Consider the following 15,733-nt stretch of genomic DNA (forward strand, 5'->3'; position numbering starts at 1 on the left):
AACAAAAGTCTTGGTTTTCTCCCTACAACAATCTGAGGTTCACAGAACGCTGAAGTAGAATCTAACTTCTTGTTACATGTAACATGAAAAGGCCAGGCCTGTTTGTTTGGGTTTACTGTCTCGCCCAGTACCCCACATCCGGCAAGCCCAAAGAGAACCACACAAAGATCTCTATTAGTTATAAAGCTGATTGGCCCGTTAGGTCAGGCTTCTTACTGGCTAACTCTCACATCTTGATTAACCCATTTTTCTGATCTATGTTAGCCATGTGGCTCAGTACCTTTTTCAGTGGGGCAGCTTACATCCTGCTGCTTCGGTGGTCTGGGCAGGAGTGGGAGGAATCGACTTCCTCCTCCCCAGAATTCGCCTGCTCTCCTTACGTCATTTCCACTTCCTGTCTGGTTTTCCCACCTACACCTCCTGCCTGGCCAATCAGCATTTATTTAAAACATGATTAACAGAATACAGACAATTCTCCTGCAGTTACATACTGACGTAGTCAGTCTAGCTTGCTGACATGATATTGGATTCTTCTTGATAACATGGTAAGAAGAAGGCATTTTCATTCCAAGCAGGCTTGCTTCAGCTGTAATGAACACTTGTTCTGGCCTCAAACACTTTCCCATGAGTCTTCACAGCAGTGAAGTTAGCTGGTGGCACCTCTGAGTACATAAAATTTACAAAAATAATCTAAAGTTCTTGAGCCAACACTCATGGAAAAAGGGAAGATTGATGATCATTCTGCTACTCTGGTGCTGTCAGCCCATGAGAATGTTTTATTAGGTAACTAGCTTCCTCGTGAAGTTTTTGAGTGTGTCATATTTCCTGTAGAAACCTTCATGTTTCTAATTCCCCTTCCAGCTTCGGTGGTAGAACTTTCTCTCCCAGTCAATGGATAATTCTTCTGCTAGATGAAGGACACAAAAACAGATGCTGTTCTTTGGGTGTGTCCTGCGCTTATGGTAGAGTGTCTTTAACTGCAGATTAAAATTTTTAATTTTCCTCTATTATTTACTCAAAATTTCTCTATTTTAGATAAAAATGTTACTATCTTAAAATTGTTCAGTTCTGCTGTGTACATCACCAATCAAATCTCTTTGAGAAGTGGGCCATCATGCAGGAATGAGGTAGCATGCTGGAAGAACCCCTCGGCAAGGCCATTCCTCTCTAACACCAGCACTGGTGGACCACAGAGCATCAAATCTACGGTGCAAGTCTGTCCACATTTCAACATCTCTGAAACCAGCTATGTGTCACAGTCATCACCACTTTACCAAATATTTGGCAGTCACCTTTCTTTCAAGGAACATAAATAGTAGGCCTCACGGTAATGACTTCTTTGAACTGATGAAATACAGAACCATTCTTTACAATTAAACCTTATTAAAAACTGCAAATTGATATATATCACAGATATCTGTGACCATATGCATATAACTGCACAGGAGAGCTGTGCCAGGGAATTGCCAGCGTGATCTGTGATAGAAAACACATGGCAAGCAAGAGCAAGTGTCCAGAGCAAAAGCAACACTGAAGAGAAGGAGCAGTGCTGGTTTCCTACGCGGCTTCTGGGTCAAGTCTCTAAGAATCTGTGGTTTCGGTCAGTGATACGGTGTGAGTGGATACGGGGGGGGGGGGAGAATAGAGCAGCGGGGGTGCGGCCAGCCGTACGGTGTGAGTGGATACGGGGGGGGGGGGGGATAGAGCAGCAGTGGGTGCGGCCAGCCACACGCAGCTAAACGTCATCACCAGGGAGATGCAGGGCCTATCACGGAAGTCACCCGGGCCCTCTCATCACTTAAATTTATCCAGCAGACACCCGAGGGTGGACACTCAGGTATTTCCTTCCCATTTAGTGAGTATCTTTTAAACACTGCCTTTGCTGGTGAGGGAGTCCTTTGAGCATCCCTCACAAAGGTTAGCTTCTGATGTCTCTTGGCTACAGCTTCCCACTGACTAGTTACTTTCATATGCCGAAACCTACATGTTAGGCAATTATTTTATAGATCTCAACTGTGCCTTACTTGTCTTCAGTTAGCTGACCACTGGTTGCTTAGAAATAATCTGGAATAACTCTTTCCATCTACTTCTCTGGTGTGTAAGTTCAGGTTGAATGCCAGTTACAACAGACATACGGAATGGAGCCCTGTGTTTTGAAGTGCAGACCTGTGAGCCAGAGAAACTGAAGCAGCCTGGGTGTGCAATGCCAGCTCTAGGGCTTGCCTCATGACAAGCATTAGAAAAGCATCAGACAGGCTAGGTGTCCAGGTAACACTTGGCTGAGTGTCTGCAGTTCTTTTGGCAGTATATGCTTTCAATTCCTTTATTCTACATGTTTATCTCTGGTCACTTTCCCATATGTCAATAATAAATTTTATAATTTCTTATGACTGGGAGCATGTTTTGAGTATAAATATTAAACTAGTTTCGTTAAGAACATTGAAAAAAGGAATAGTTTTTCCAGGCACAGTTAATTGCATTTATTATTTTAAAATCTTGGCTCATCAGATTGTGTCTTCATGTGGTTGAGAAGGGAGAGTGTCACAGAGCGTAGGAGGCTCAATTAACCTTCCACAGGCTAAACAAACGACAGCGGCTTTGATTAGACTTACGGGTGTTTTTCTCTCTACAGTATCACAGGGCTTCTCTGTAGATTTTCATATATGATTACTTGAACATTTCAGCAGATTCTATTTCTAGGTTCATGTCCCCTGAAAATTGTTTTGATATTTCATAAATTCACAACTAAATGTGGGGCAGGATCATACTTTAATTTTGTGATTCAGAAAAATCTTACACAAGGAAAACAGAATTCTGACCTTATTAAAAGCAGCTAAGAGAGGGCTGAATTTTTATTAAACTTTACAGATGCAAGTCACGGCCAGAGTTTCATTTCATGGTAATGATTTGAGGGTCTGAGTATATTTTCAAATGATCATTTTATTCATGTATTAGGACAATGCGGACATTAACATACAGGGTGTTGTAGTTAGGGTTTCTACTCATGTGATGAAACACCGTGATCAAAGAGCAAACTGCGGAGGAAAGGGTTTATTTGGCTGACACTTCTCAATTATAGCCCATCATTGGAAGAAGTCAGAACAGGAGCTCAAGCACAGCTGGTACCTGGAGGCAGGAACTGATGGAGAGGCCATAGATGGGGAGCTGCCTGCTGGCTTGCTTCCCCTGGCTTGCTCAGCCTGCTTTTTCATAAAACCCAGGACCACCAGTCCAGGAATGGCACCCATCGTCATGGGCTGGGCCCTCCGCCTCTGGTTCCTAATTAAGAAAATAACCTCACAGCTGGACTTCATGAAGGCATTCCCTCAACCGAGACTCCTTCCTCTCTAATGGCAATTGTGTCAAGTTGACACACAAAACCAACCAAAATACACAGGTACAGGGCATAATTAAACATTAATGATTTCACAAAACCATTCAAATCAACTTCCCAAATAAATTTTAATGATTCCTAAAATGCTCCTGAATATCAATAAAATCTGATACATCCACGACCACACAAAAAACTTGTACCTCTCCACGTCTCCACGTCTCCTCACACATCAGTAAAAATTACCAGGCTAGCAGACACAAGAATGTCCTCTTTCACAAAAACTATACAGTCCATTTTAATTTCAGAAATATTGATAACAAAGAGAAAGCCTAGATAGAGATAATAAATGCAACATCTTCTGTTTTGAGATGTGGAAATTGGTTACCAAAATTGGAGATAACTTGTCTAAGTTGAGGTCCAAAGTCAGATTCTCATGGAGGAATCTAGGTCTCACCCCTCTTCTGTTGCTACAGCCCTGCTTTCAAAGGACAATTCTAGGTAAATTTTCTACTACAGAAAAATGTAGCAGCCATACCAGGAGGCTGACAATTGGAGATAATAGACCTGAAGGAAATCTGTAAGTGCGAATCATATACAAATGTGTATTAGTCAACTGTGGCACTAGAAACAGGAACAGAGCGAATAGTTGGCCTTGGCCAAGGAAGAGAAAATGAGAGAGACAGAGGACAGTATTTGCTGTATAAATGATATCACCTTTGATTTTATCTGTTTATATGATTTTCAAATGCTAATTTAAGTGCAGCATACAGATTTTAATCTGTATTTATGGTGGTGCTTTTCTTTGAACCATTAACCTGAAAAGGTGAACTGTGAAGGTGACAGACGAAGAACACTCTACTGAGACAGACGAATGTCGGAAGAAACATAAAGAAATGAACCCCTTCAAATATCAGCACAGGGCATCATTAAATGACTGAACTAAACGTCGTTCTTAAACTGCATTCCAATTAAGACTCAAGAATAACACCTGGAATACTACTGCAAATATTACTTTAAAGAATAAAAACAAGTCTAAAATTTTTTTATGAAAGAGTAATCTATGATAAATTAACTTCTCATGTAAGATTATTCAGTGCCACTGGCCACAAGAGGAACTAAACACTGGAAATACAGCTAATTGGAATTCAGATATACTGTTTGTGTAAAACTCATAGACAGTTTCAAAGACTTAAGAAGCAAAGTAAAACAAAACAAAATATCTTATTAATAAATCTCATCTTATTTATACAAATAATTTGTATTGAATTTATATATCCATATATATTTAAATTCTATAAAATTTTATTTTATATTACCTTTATATAATAAAACATAACTATAAAATGAAATATACAATACACATTTAAAAATATATACATATATTTTATATTTAATTATATTCAATGTATATGTTATATAGCTTTGTATTTCATACTAAAATAATTTTATGTATTGAGTAATATAAAATAAAAGTTAATTTCACCTCCTCTTTTATTTAGTGTTTTAAACTCAGAGTACTTTAGAGCAACTAGACTGTTTCAATCCTATCTACATGGCTATCAGTGTATTTTTGTTGGACAGCCTTGGTCTAAGGCATTAACAAATCGGCAAAGAGCATAGGTAACCATTATTCTACGTTAAATACATGACACTTTAAATCCACTTCCTTCCTAGAGCTGATGATTTTACTTGGTCAAAAACATTAACAAACATATTCATATATGTTAAGGTGACTTAACCTATAAAATCGTCATCCAATACATGTCTCTAGCATTTTCAGTTTGGTCCAGTCTACATAAGGCATTTGTTGATTCACGCAAGATTTGTCAGAGTAATAGAACACACAGGGAACCAAAACAGGAAGATGGCAAGTTCAAGGCCTGTCTGGGTTACAGAGTGAGACCCTATTTCCAAATAAAAGCTACCAAATGGGATAGGAGATGTGTGGTGGTAAAGTACTTGCCCAGCATATGAAAGGCCCTAAGTTCAATCTCTGGTACTACATTTTAAAAAATATGAAACTAATCCCTTTCTATATTTACATCTATCTCTTTATATACTAATAAATACAGATTTAAATAGATACATATTTACAGGTGAAATACATGCAGACATAGTCATACACAAACAGGATGATTAACACAGTGGAAAGAACAAGACTGTGACTACAGAGTCCACAATGATATGAAATGGCACACTGGATTAATGCCAGCCATCTGGGGACGGCGACAGGTGCAAGGCTTTTCTTTAAAATTCAATTTATCACTCGAAGCCTCCTAAAGAGGTTAGGATGCGTCTGTGACGGTAGCTCTAGTAGCTGAGAACTACAGAGAATGTACAGCTCACTTAGTCCAGCCTTCTGTTTTCACGGCTAAGGGAACCGAGGCTCGTGGCTGAAGGAAATTTCCTAGGGCAGAGTAAGTCTCTTTCATTAGACAAAGTAAACACACACCAGGATGAGGTTTATAAAATGTCAGGGCTGTGCACAGGCCTGATAAACAAGACACCACAGTTCCTTTCTCTGGAAATGGCACACATTCCAGGTGATGGAGGAGGGTCATCTGTCTATTGTGTTACTTTCATTGGTTAATAAAGAAACTGCCTTGGCCCTTTGATAAGACAGAAAATTAAGTAGGCGGAGTAAACAGAACAGAATTGTGGGAGAAAGAAAGCCGAGGCAGGCAGTCCCATGACTCTGCTCTCCGAGACAGCCGCAGGTTAGAATCCTCCTGGTAAGCCACCACCTCGTGGTGCTACACAGATTATTAGAAATGGGTTAGATCAATATGTAAGAGTTAGCTAATAAGAGGCTACAGATAATGGGCCAAGCAGTGTTTAAAAGAATACAGTTTCCGTGTAATTATTTCAGGGGTAAAGCTAGCTGGGAGGCGGGTGGCGGGAAGCGGCCCACCCCTCCTTACTACATTCAGGACTTTCCTTGGTTAAACTGTGGCAACTAAATCTTGTTTGAGTTTAGAGTGGCTTGTGAGCAAGGAACGAAGATCTTAAGAGTCAGAAGCAAAGCAAGAGAAAATGATATTTTGGGGTATGCCTATTGACTGGGCCACCTAGCTAAGGTTATTTGAGAACCCGTACATGATACCTGCCCCAGATTCTTTCTTCTTTCTCAGCAAATATGCTTATGAGATTAAGTAGTCCCAAAGCCCAGAGCTCACAGGGCAGGCTGCTTGCTTTGATGGAAATCTGGAAGGACAGGTCAGTGTGTATAGACCTGATAGGGCTGGCCCAGTTACAACAACAAGGAAACTGCAGGAAACCTCCAGGTCAGTAGGACAGAGAGAAGCAAGAAATAGAAGGGAGGGGCTAGCCTGGCACCAACACATACGCTTCGCTGTGATGCTGCTCAGGGGCAGGGCAATGCCAGAGCCCGGGACAAAAAGACTCCTGACCTCGGGGAGCAGCAGGTGGCAGAAAGCTCCCCAGGGTGGCGAGGGGCAGTATACATTGTACTCCTGCACACTGGAAACCATGGCCTTAGACTTGCCCTGGACACCTGTCTGCGTCTGCTCTCCGTGTGTACTGCCCACTTCTTTACAACGACCCAGCACTATGGCCACTGTAGTTCCCTGTCGTCCCACTAAGAGAGACAGTCAGACCCCAGGCCCCTGTGACCTTCGGCCTATTAGCCCTTCTATTTCAAGTTAGTCCACTTCCCTTGCTCTCACCTTCCTGCTCGCATTCAAGGTATCAACCTCTTCCTTCTCTAGAGGATTCCTCTGGAAAACACTCTACTCGCTAAACCTTCCTGATAGTTCCTCCTCCTCCCAGCCCACATCTCAAGCATCACACTACCTATATGCAAAGCTCCGCCTTAGCGGTCTTAGGACACACTTAGCTTTATCTAGGTGGTTTCATGCATTTCCACACTTCAGTCACCAGCTATATTCCGATGACTTCCAAAATTAAACACCGCTCCAGAGCATGAGTTCAACACCTTTCACCGTTTCGTTCTCCCATCCCCTTGCTGCCCCCTCCACAGTGAGCTCTTTACTACTGAGCTCCACCTTCCTCTATGAGACCTCACAGAAATGCTCCATAGACTTCAAATCCAGTACATCTCAAACCCAATCTTCCCTCTTTCCATTTCTGCATAGTCTCTATGCTTGGTACCAGTTCTAACTCCACCAGGTGGCTTAATTTGAGAAGTTGGCATTTCTCTCATGCTTGCCTCCACATTCTTTCTATTATTTCTCCTACAGCACATCTTTCCCTGTCTGTGTAACAGACAGGCTGGCCTAGGCCATCTGAGGCCTGTATCTGCCCACTCCATCCTTTCACACTACTTTTTACACAATTACTGTGTCACGCAAACTTAATCAAGCTGCTTGTTCTGCAACTCAAAAACCTTGCATCACTAATTTTTGCCAGTAGAGAAACTCTGAAATTCTTGGCAAAAACATAGGACTCTTTCCTTCAGGTTTTCTTTTGGTTGTTGTTGTTGTTTTGTTGTTTTTGTTTTTGAGACAGGGTTTTCTCTGTATAACTTTGGCGCCTGTCCTGGAACTAGCTCTTGTTCCAGGCTGGCCGCGAACTCACAGAGATCTGCCTTCCTCTGCCTCCTGAGTGCTGAGATTAAAGGCATGTGCCACCACTGCCTGGCTTCCCTCAGCTTCCCTCAGGTTGTACTGTGTCACAAAGAACTGTAGTGGACATTTCAGACAGCTAGCACTTCCTAGAGTATCTACTCTGCCCCCTGGAAAGTTCTCCCTTCCTTGGGTTTAGAATCTCCTCAAGAGACACATCTCCAGGGAAGCCTCCATAACCCAACAGAGGCCTTCCACTGCATTTCTTCAGGGAGCTCCTCGTTCCTGGGCTCCCACACAGGGATTAGTTGTCTCAGGCTGGAAATGTCACCATGCTTCATTATTCTTCTGCATGAGTTAGTTCCGTTTATCTCCCCATGCCTTTTGAGAAAAGGAGCCCTCAGCTTCATCTTTGGCTCCCTAGCACCAAGCACAGCACCAGTAAGTGCAGGACAAACCTATGATTGTAAGCCGTCACTAACTGGACACTTACATGTGAGAAGCGTCCATACAATGACTTCATCTGCAGAACACGATCAAGGGGAAGCCATCCGCTCCCAATTTGCAAGCAAAGAAATAAAACAAATTAAAAAGAAACCTTACAAAATAACTTTCCCTTTAACCAATAACTGGAAAACTCAAACCAGTTTTGAATATCTGGGTTTTTAACCACATCACACAAGTGCAGGTTGAAATGAGGTTGACTAATGAGGCTTAAAAATATTGGATAACCACCGACTCCAATTCTCTGATCTGTGGCCACGACAGCGCAACGGGGCAAACGATACATTCAAACGATGAGGGACTCACTTCCATCAACATAAAAAAAGGCACAACTTATTAAAACTGGCAGCTTGCTCTCTGCCTCAGGATGCCCACCCAGAAAACATCACATAGAAGCCTGAGTTTCTTCTAAAGAACAGAGTCCAGTTGCTAAAAAGTTTCCAGCACTGTTAAGCCTGCCCTATCCTTGGAACAGAGAAGTAAAGGGAGTAACAGTGAAGATACCAAGCATGAATTCTTAACGTGTAAGTGACCAGCCTTCTTTAGAGAGACTCCTCCTAATACTCTCACTGCCAGAACTAGAGAGCCTTACTGCTCTTCAATTGAGATGCTCAGAAGAATCGGTACCTGTATAGCCAGTAGACCCTCAGGAAATGTATGTGCTTTGTCACTCCACAGTACTCCATTGCCTTGGCTTTTACTCTTTTAAATTTCATGTCTTTTGGGATAATTATATTCTAAAAGTGACAACCACAAGGTCCTCAATTTCTAATGCCTTTTAAATAGCAAGCTTCTATTTTGTACTGATACTTCCAATGTCTTCACAATTACCCAGCACATAACTGAAATTAATTCTGGGTTTACACTGCTTAGCATCTTTAATCTTCCCATAGGTTATCCTACTTTTTTAGTTTCTGTGGCTACTTCACTCTCAAGTAAGGATCTGGAGCAAGGACCACAAATAAGGGAGAACATGCCTTTGGCTTTCTGGGTCTGAATTACCACATGCAGTATAAAATTTTCTAGTTCTATCCCCTTACCTGAAATTTCACGATTTTATTTTCCCTTACAGCTCACTAAAATCCAACTTAAGTCCACGTTTTCATTATCCTTCATCAGTTGAAGGACACTTAGGTTGTTTCCATTTCCTAGCTACTGTGACTAGAGCAGCAATGAACATGGCTGATCCAATCTCTGTGGAGTGGGATGTGTATGTGCCGAGGAGTAGTATATTCGGGCCATACAGCAGGTCTACTTCTGAGTTCTGAGAATCCTTCATGCTGATTTCCAGAGTGCCTGTACCAGTTTGCAATCCACCAACAGGGAATGAGGGCCTTCCTTTTCCCCACACGCTAGTCGGAATTTATTGTCAACTGATTTCTTGATTTTAGCCATTCTGATGGGACAAGAAGGAATCTCAAGTAGATTATAGTTTATGAGCCTTTCAAATTTGCATGTTGCTAAGAATGCTGTATATTTTTTGAGATATTTTTTAGACATTTTTTTCTTTCTTCTTTTGGGAAATGTATGCCAATTGGATTATTTTCTTGGCACTTTGTCTTGAGTTCATTCTATATACTGGATATTAATCTTCTATCAGATGTATAGCTAGAAAACATCCTCTACCATTCCATGGTCTTGGAACCTAGAGGAGAATCCACTACTGCTACTTTTCTAAGCCAGCGTCATTATCCAATCGCATCCTAACTTATATCCATATAGCTACAGATAAGTTCAGCTCTCGCACCTTATGAAGACAGCTTCTCTCTGCAGAAAGCCATAAGTGATCAGAACTCTGAGAACAACTTACTGTGGGATTTCCAGCCCCAAACAACACATTAATAACACAGTCTCCCACACCCAAGGCTCAGAAAACACCATGGAAGATGAGGTGAAAAGATTTTAAAAATTTATTTATTTTTATGTGCATTGGTGTTTTGCCTGCGTGTATGTCTGTGTGAGGGTATCAGAACCCCTGGTACTGGAGTTACAGAGTCTTGAACTGCCATGTGGGCACTAGGAATTGAATCCTGGTTCTTGGAAAGAGCAGCCAGTGCTTTTTAAACTACTGAGTCATCTTTCCAGCCTGAGGTGAAAAGATTTTAAGAACTAGAGGGCCAGGATGTCTGCTGCAAGATTAGGTCTTTTATATATTTATTACAGGGAAATCATATCCATGAACTCTCAACAATATTATTGAAGTCTAAACAAACCCCAGACAATGACAACATCAGATGACAAGCCAATGTGGACAGGGAAAATCTCATGAGGCCCCACCTCTAGATGGAAAATTACAGGTAACTAGTGACTAGTGAGAGAGGAAAACTTAAGTCTTCCTCACTCCCCTGATTGGTTATCCAATATCAAGTGACCAACCATAAAACATATACATACAAGTAACACCAAACAGATTCAGTAGTTGTGTTTCTATATATGTATGCGTGTAACAGTAATTTTTGAAAACTCAGAGGGTGCCAAGGTGTGGGAGGTGGACCTGGGGAAGCTGGAGGAGAAGTCAAGCAGGGGGAAATACGATCAAAATACATTGTATAAATTTCTCAAGAAATACAAATTTTATATTAAAGAAAGTCAACCTAGAGGATAAAAGGCAGAGCAGAACAGGATTTCTCACGTCCTGCTATCCAGGAGGCAGAGAATGAGGGAGCAGAAAAGAGGCGAGACCTGATAAGACAATTTTGAAAGGTATGCCCCTATTGGACCACTTCTTCCAATTAGATCCCACCTTCCACTACTGACATTATTATGCATCCATTAACAAACTGATCCATAGATTAGGTTAGAGCTCTCAGGATCCCATCAGTTCCCCAAACCCCATCTTTGAACACTACATTGGTGGCTAAGCCTTCAACACTATATTGGTGACCAAGCCCTTAGCACATGAACCTTGGAAAGATATTTTTGTACGGGCTCCAATCCTGCTCAAACTGAGACTTAAAGCTTGTATGTTCTCTGCAATCTTCTTTGGCACTAGAGATGATGGTAGAATAAAACATAACTGGAAACCAAGAAAAAGGAAAAGTTTTCACTTCTATCACTCCTGGAGTGTGAGACACTATGAGGCGTCTGGATGGGTGTCGGGGGTAATAAGGCTCATAAACTATAATCTACTTTACTCCTTTGACCACACATCTCTTGTAGCTGATAATGGTGAGATACTAGTGACCATTGGCCAGCTCTATTGTTACCACCTATCTTTAGGCCTCCAGCTGTCAGGATCACCCAGTAAAGAAGAAGCATGTGTCCTGATCCGGGTGACCCATCAGTGCCCCCGTCTTCTCCTGCAGATTCCTCTAACTCTAGAGCTTGTGCGCGACTCTGATTTACTCTACTAGGTCTTGTCACAGTTGTCACCCTCCCTGTGGTAGTTTGAATGTAATTGCTCCCCTCATAATTTTATAGAGAGTGGCACTATTAGGAGGAGTGACTTTGTTGGAAGGGGTATGACCTTACTGGAGGAAGTGTGTCACTGTGGGGGCAGGCTTTGAGGTTTCCTATGCTCAGGATACTGCTCAGTGTCTCAGTCTCCTTCCTGTTGCCTGCAAGATGTAGAACTCTCAATTACTCTTCCAGCACCACGTCTGCCTGCATGCCACCATGCTCCCCACCATCATGATAATGGACAGAACCTCTGAAACTATAAGCAAATCCCTCAACTAAATATTTTACTTATAAGAGTTGCCTTGGTCATGGTGTCTCTTCACAGCAATAGAAACCCCAAGACACTCCCCTTCCACTGATAAAACTGTTTCTATCTGGAAAAAAATGTACTTGTGTCATTAGATGCGTTGATAATAGTCATGTTGAAGATTTTCTACTGAGGAACAAGATTTAATGTACTTTTCATATATTTAGACATAGAAATAAGGATGCTCAGACACAGCAGTTAGAGAGGTACTCAGGTCGACCAGATGGAGGAAAGGGTATAAAATTACAAGCAATTTACCAACTTGCGTCTTTAGCTTCATTGGCTGAACAAGGGTCAGTTATCTAATCTCAGTTTTCTCTACTTATTGCAAGCAGCGGAACTCTAGTTTAACTGCTATGCTTTCTCAAGACTCATTTTAAATAACATTGCAACCATTTTCCTAAGTGATAAGAAATGCTATTAGAAAACAGCATTTCTTGTATAATAGCATGTCTTGCAATCAAAACTCATGTACTGGACTAAGACCAATCACATGTTTGAGAGACTAAGAATCATGAACTTATTTTGACCCGTAGTATTCTCTACAAATATGTTATAAAAATAAAAACTGAAATCTAAAAAGAAAACAAAAAGCAATTAGGGATGGGCAGTGACATAGCTGGGCAGGTAAAAGTACTTGTGGTACAAAGCTGGCAACCTGAATTTAAGTCCAGGAACTTATGCAAATGTGGAAGGAAGAAGACAACCACATCCACAAAATTACTCTCTGACCTTCACATGTGGGACAGGGCATGCTAAACGTGCTCATAAATCATGCACAGGCAAATATACAAAACAATAAATAGTGTGTGTGTGTGTGTGTGTGTGTGTGTATGCGCATGCGCGCGCGTGTTTTGGAGCGTGGATTTAATGATCATGTCCTACTTTACTCCCTAATTTCAGAGCTCTAGAGGTGTCAGATTTAAACCAGTGGACCATGGGAGCCAGTTCGAGAGACAGTGCTGAAATAAATGGTGATGTTTTCAGAAAGTTATCGTTTATAGGACCACAATGGTCAACAAATATTTTGAGTGCCTTCCTCCCTTCATCACCATTTTCAAACAAGCTGGTGAGATGTCTTCTCCAGGTTCACGTAATTTTTAGTTACCAGATCTTAGGCATCAAAGGCTGCCCCCCAGGTTGATGGACAATCCCTTTCTTGCATGATTTTCAACGCTACCTAAAAGGGAAAATATCATCTTCTTTCTAAACATTAATTTCTCCCCCACAAAGGGGCAGGTAATTGGCCAATATTTGGGCATGGGGCATTAAAGGCCCCTAAAGAGAAATTGAGGGACTTTGGGACTCTCCAAGCCAAAAGGTAGTGGGGAGGTTAACGCGAGCTGCTTGGGAGAAAGAATGGCATAACAGGATATACTTTCAGAGGAAACAGGAGCTGCTTTAACCTCGGGGCAGGAAAGGCGGAGTCAGCAGCGCAACACCCAAAGAAACCCGCGCGCCAGGGATTACAAGAACGTGGCATGCTCAGTGACTCTTCCTAGCCCGCAGGTGCCAACCACAGGCCTCCTGGTGCCAGTCATTAAAAAAAAAAAAGTACCCATCGGCTCTTGGCCACCCCTGCCAAAGATCAGCAATGGAGGAGCAGCAAAAACAGGCGTCAGATACCGCTGCAGGTGAATTAGGCAACAAGTCAACCCTAGACACAAGTCCCTGTCCAGAGGGGACCTGGACGGGGCGAGGGTAGGCCCTCATGCCTGGGAAAGGGAGGCTTGTGGGTATGCGGCTTGGGTGTGGGAGCAGGTGCTCTCGGGGCTTCCCTCCCGCTTCCCGGGGACTGACGCACGCTCCCAGAGCGCGCGCATCTTCCACGGATCCAGGCCTGAGGGAGGACCCACGGGAGAAAAGGGGGGATGATGCTCCTCCCGCACCTGAATCCGGGCCGGACGAGGTGACCCGCCTGTTACCCGCTGCCCGCAAAGGGCAGCGGAGGCAGCCTTGGCTTGGCATTCCCAATCGCCCTGGCTGCCGGGCGTTTCCCGCTGCAGCATGCAGCCCGCCCGGCTCGCCCCCGCCCCGGTCCCGGAGGGCAGGTACCTCGGAGCCCCGGCCCCTAGGAGCCTCCCGGCGGAGATCCGAGCGTCCCTCCAGCTCCCAGCGCCGACGTCAGCGTCAGCTCTGGCGAGGGAAGGGGCGGGGAGCGCAGGAAGCGGTCCTTCCTGCAGCGGCCGCCGCCAGCCGGAATAGCAGCGCCGAGTCCGTGCACGCAGCAGCGCAGCACCGCGGCCCGAGCCGGCACCCCACCCCGCTACCGCACCGCGCCAGCACCCGCAGCCTCCCTCCCACGGGGACAGCGACGGGCGACAGCTCTTGCCACGACCCCCGGGATCCGGGTGGGGAGAGGGTGGTGGTCTCACCTTGTTTGGGGCGAATCAGGGATGAGAGGAGCCAGTGTCCCTCTCTCTACGCCTTACGGTCTTGCGTGACCCTCATCTCTAGGGTTTCCCGTTTGAACTTGCTGCCGGAGATAACCCCGCCCCTGCTGTCTGGCAGGTGTTCCACGTGTCTGTAGCATTCGCGTCACAATGACCACCTGTCTACAGGTGGCCAAGGCAGAGACCGCCCCACAATTCCCTTCTTGTACTGTTAGGAGTACATGCTACTTCCCTTAGAGTTTGGCGTCTTGAACAGATGGGATTTCATGAGGTCAGTACCAGAAAGGTAGAGGTTTACCCCTGGAACCCGAATTGGTGCTTAAAGGCAAAAGTCTGTGGTAAGGGAAAACAGCTAGCTATGTGTATTCACACCTGTTTTTCGTATCCATATGCCACGCCTGTGTCATTTCCTCGTTTTTGACACAGCATTTCATCCCTTCTTATCCTTTGTCACAAGAACCAAATCGCAGTTTCTGGAGTACCTTGTCTGTCACAGGAAAGGAGTGTGAAACAGCGCTTCCTAACACTTATGGATATAGTTGCTGGGGTTCATCCCTCCTTTTAAGTCGATAGGTAAGTTTGTTGAATGGTCATTGCTAGAAACAGGTCAGCGGGTAGAAAGAGAAATTACCGGAAAATGATATAAACAAGTTAGAAATTCACAGCTAACATAAAGCTAGACGCCAATATAGCCTTTTACACTGCGTCTTTCTCCGTGGCCCAGCGTTGTAGGTAAAATTATTATTCCTGTTTTGAGGGCAAAGATGCTGCTCGAACGCCTTAAGGAAGACTGGTGGAAGCGAGGGCGTGGCTCAGCGGTAAAGAGCCAGGGTTGAACCTGAGGTTGGCTGAACCAAGAGACCTTACCTAATCTCAGGAGAGAGTGGGTTTTAAAAGACATGATTGGGGCTGGGTATGAAGCTCACTTGTACAGCATTTACCTAACATGCAATGTCCTGGGTTTGATCCCTAGGAAATCAAAGTAAATAAAAATGTAAGATGATAGTTTTTGAATGGAATGAAAAGCTATGTTCTTCAACACCAGAGGTACCCCAATAAATGACTGACTGAAGCACCAAGAAGGGATACAGCACCCCAAGCTCCCCTTGACTCGATTCGATTCTACCGGTAGCAGTTCGTTAGTCACATGAAAACAGAAGAATCCATTGACCAAATGTGGCACATTTACACAATGGAGCACTACTCAGTGGTAAAAAACAATGACATCTTGAAATTTGCATGCAAAGGGATG

The 15,733-nt window shown here is 43.5% G+C and overlaps 1 protein-coding gene across 12 annotated transcripts in view; it reads right to left on the reverse strand.

Annotated features, from left to right (window-relative positions):
* Ica1 (islet cell autoantigen 1) overlaps window positions 1-14,585 on the reverse strand; it is a 141,723-nt gene extending 127,138 nt beyond the window's left edge. For 4 of the 12 annotated variants that reach the window (XM_087901784.1, XM_087901778.1, XM_087901783.1 and 1 more), the window contains exon 1: window positions 14,144-14,239. The gene's annotated coding sequence lies outside the window, so the exon portion shown is untranslated. Of the gene's footprint in view, window positions 1-13,977; window positions 14,055-14,143; window positions 14,240-14,463 lie in introns of those variants that run through there. The other 8 variants (XM_087901779.1, XM_087901774.1, XM_087901782.1 and 5 more) reach the window with 6 other exon arrangements.
* Window positions 14,586-15,733: the final 1,148 nt, after the last annotated feature.

This window comes from Myodes glareolus, chromosome 25 (assembly GCF_982192425.1).
Source record: "Myodes glareolus chromosome 25, mMyoGla1.1, whole genome shotgun sequence".
In the NCBI taxonomy this organism is placed as follows: domain Eukaryota; kingdom Metazoa; phylum Chordata; class Mammalia; order Rodentia; family Cricetidae; genus Myodes; species Myodes glareolus.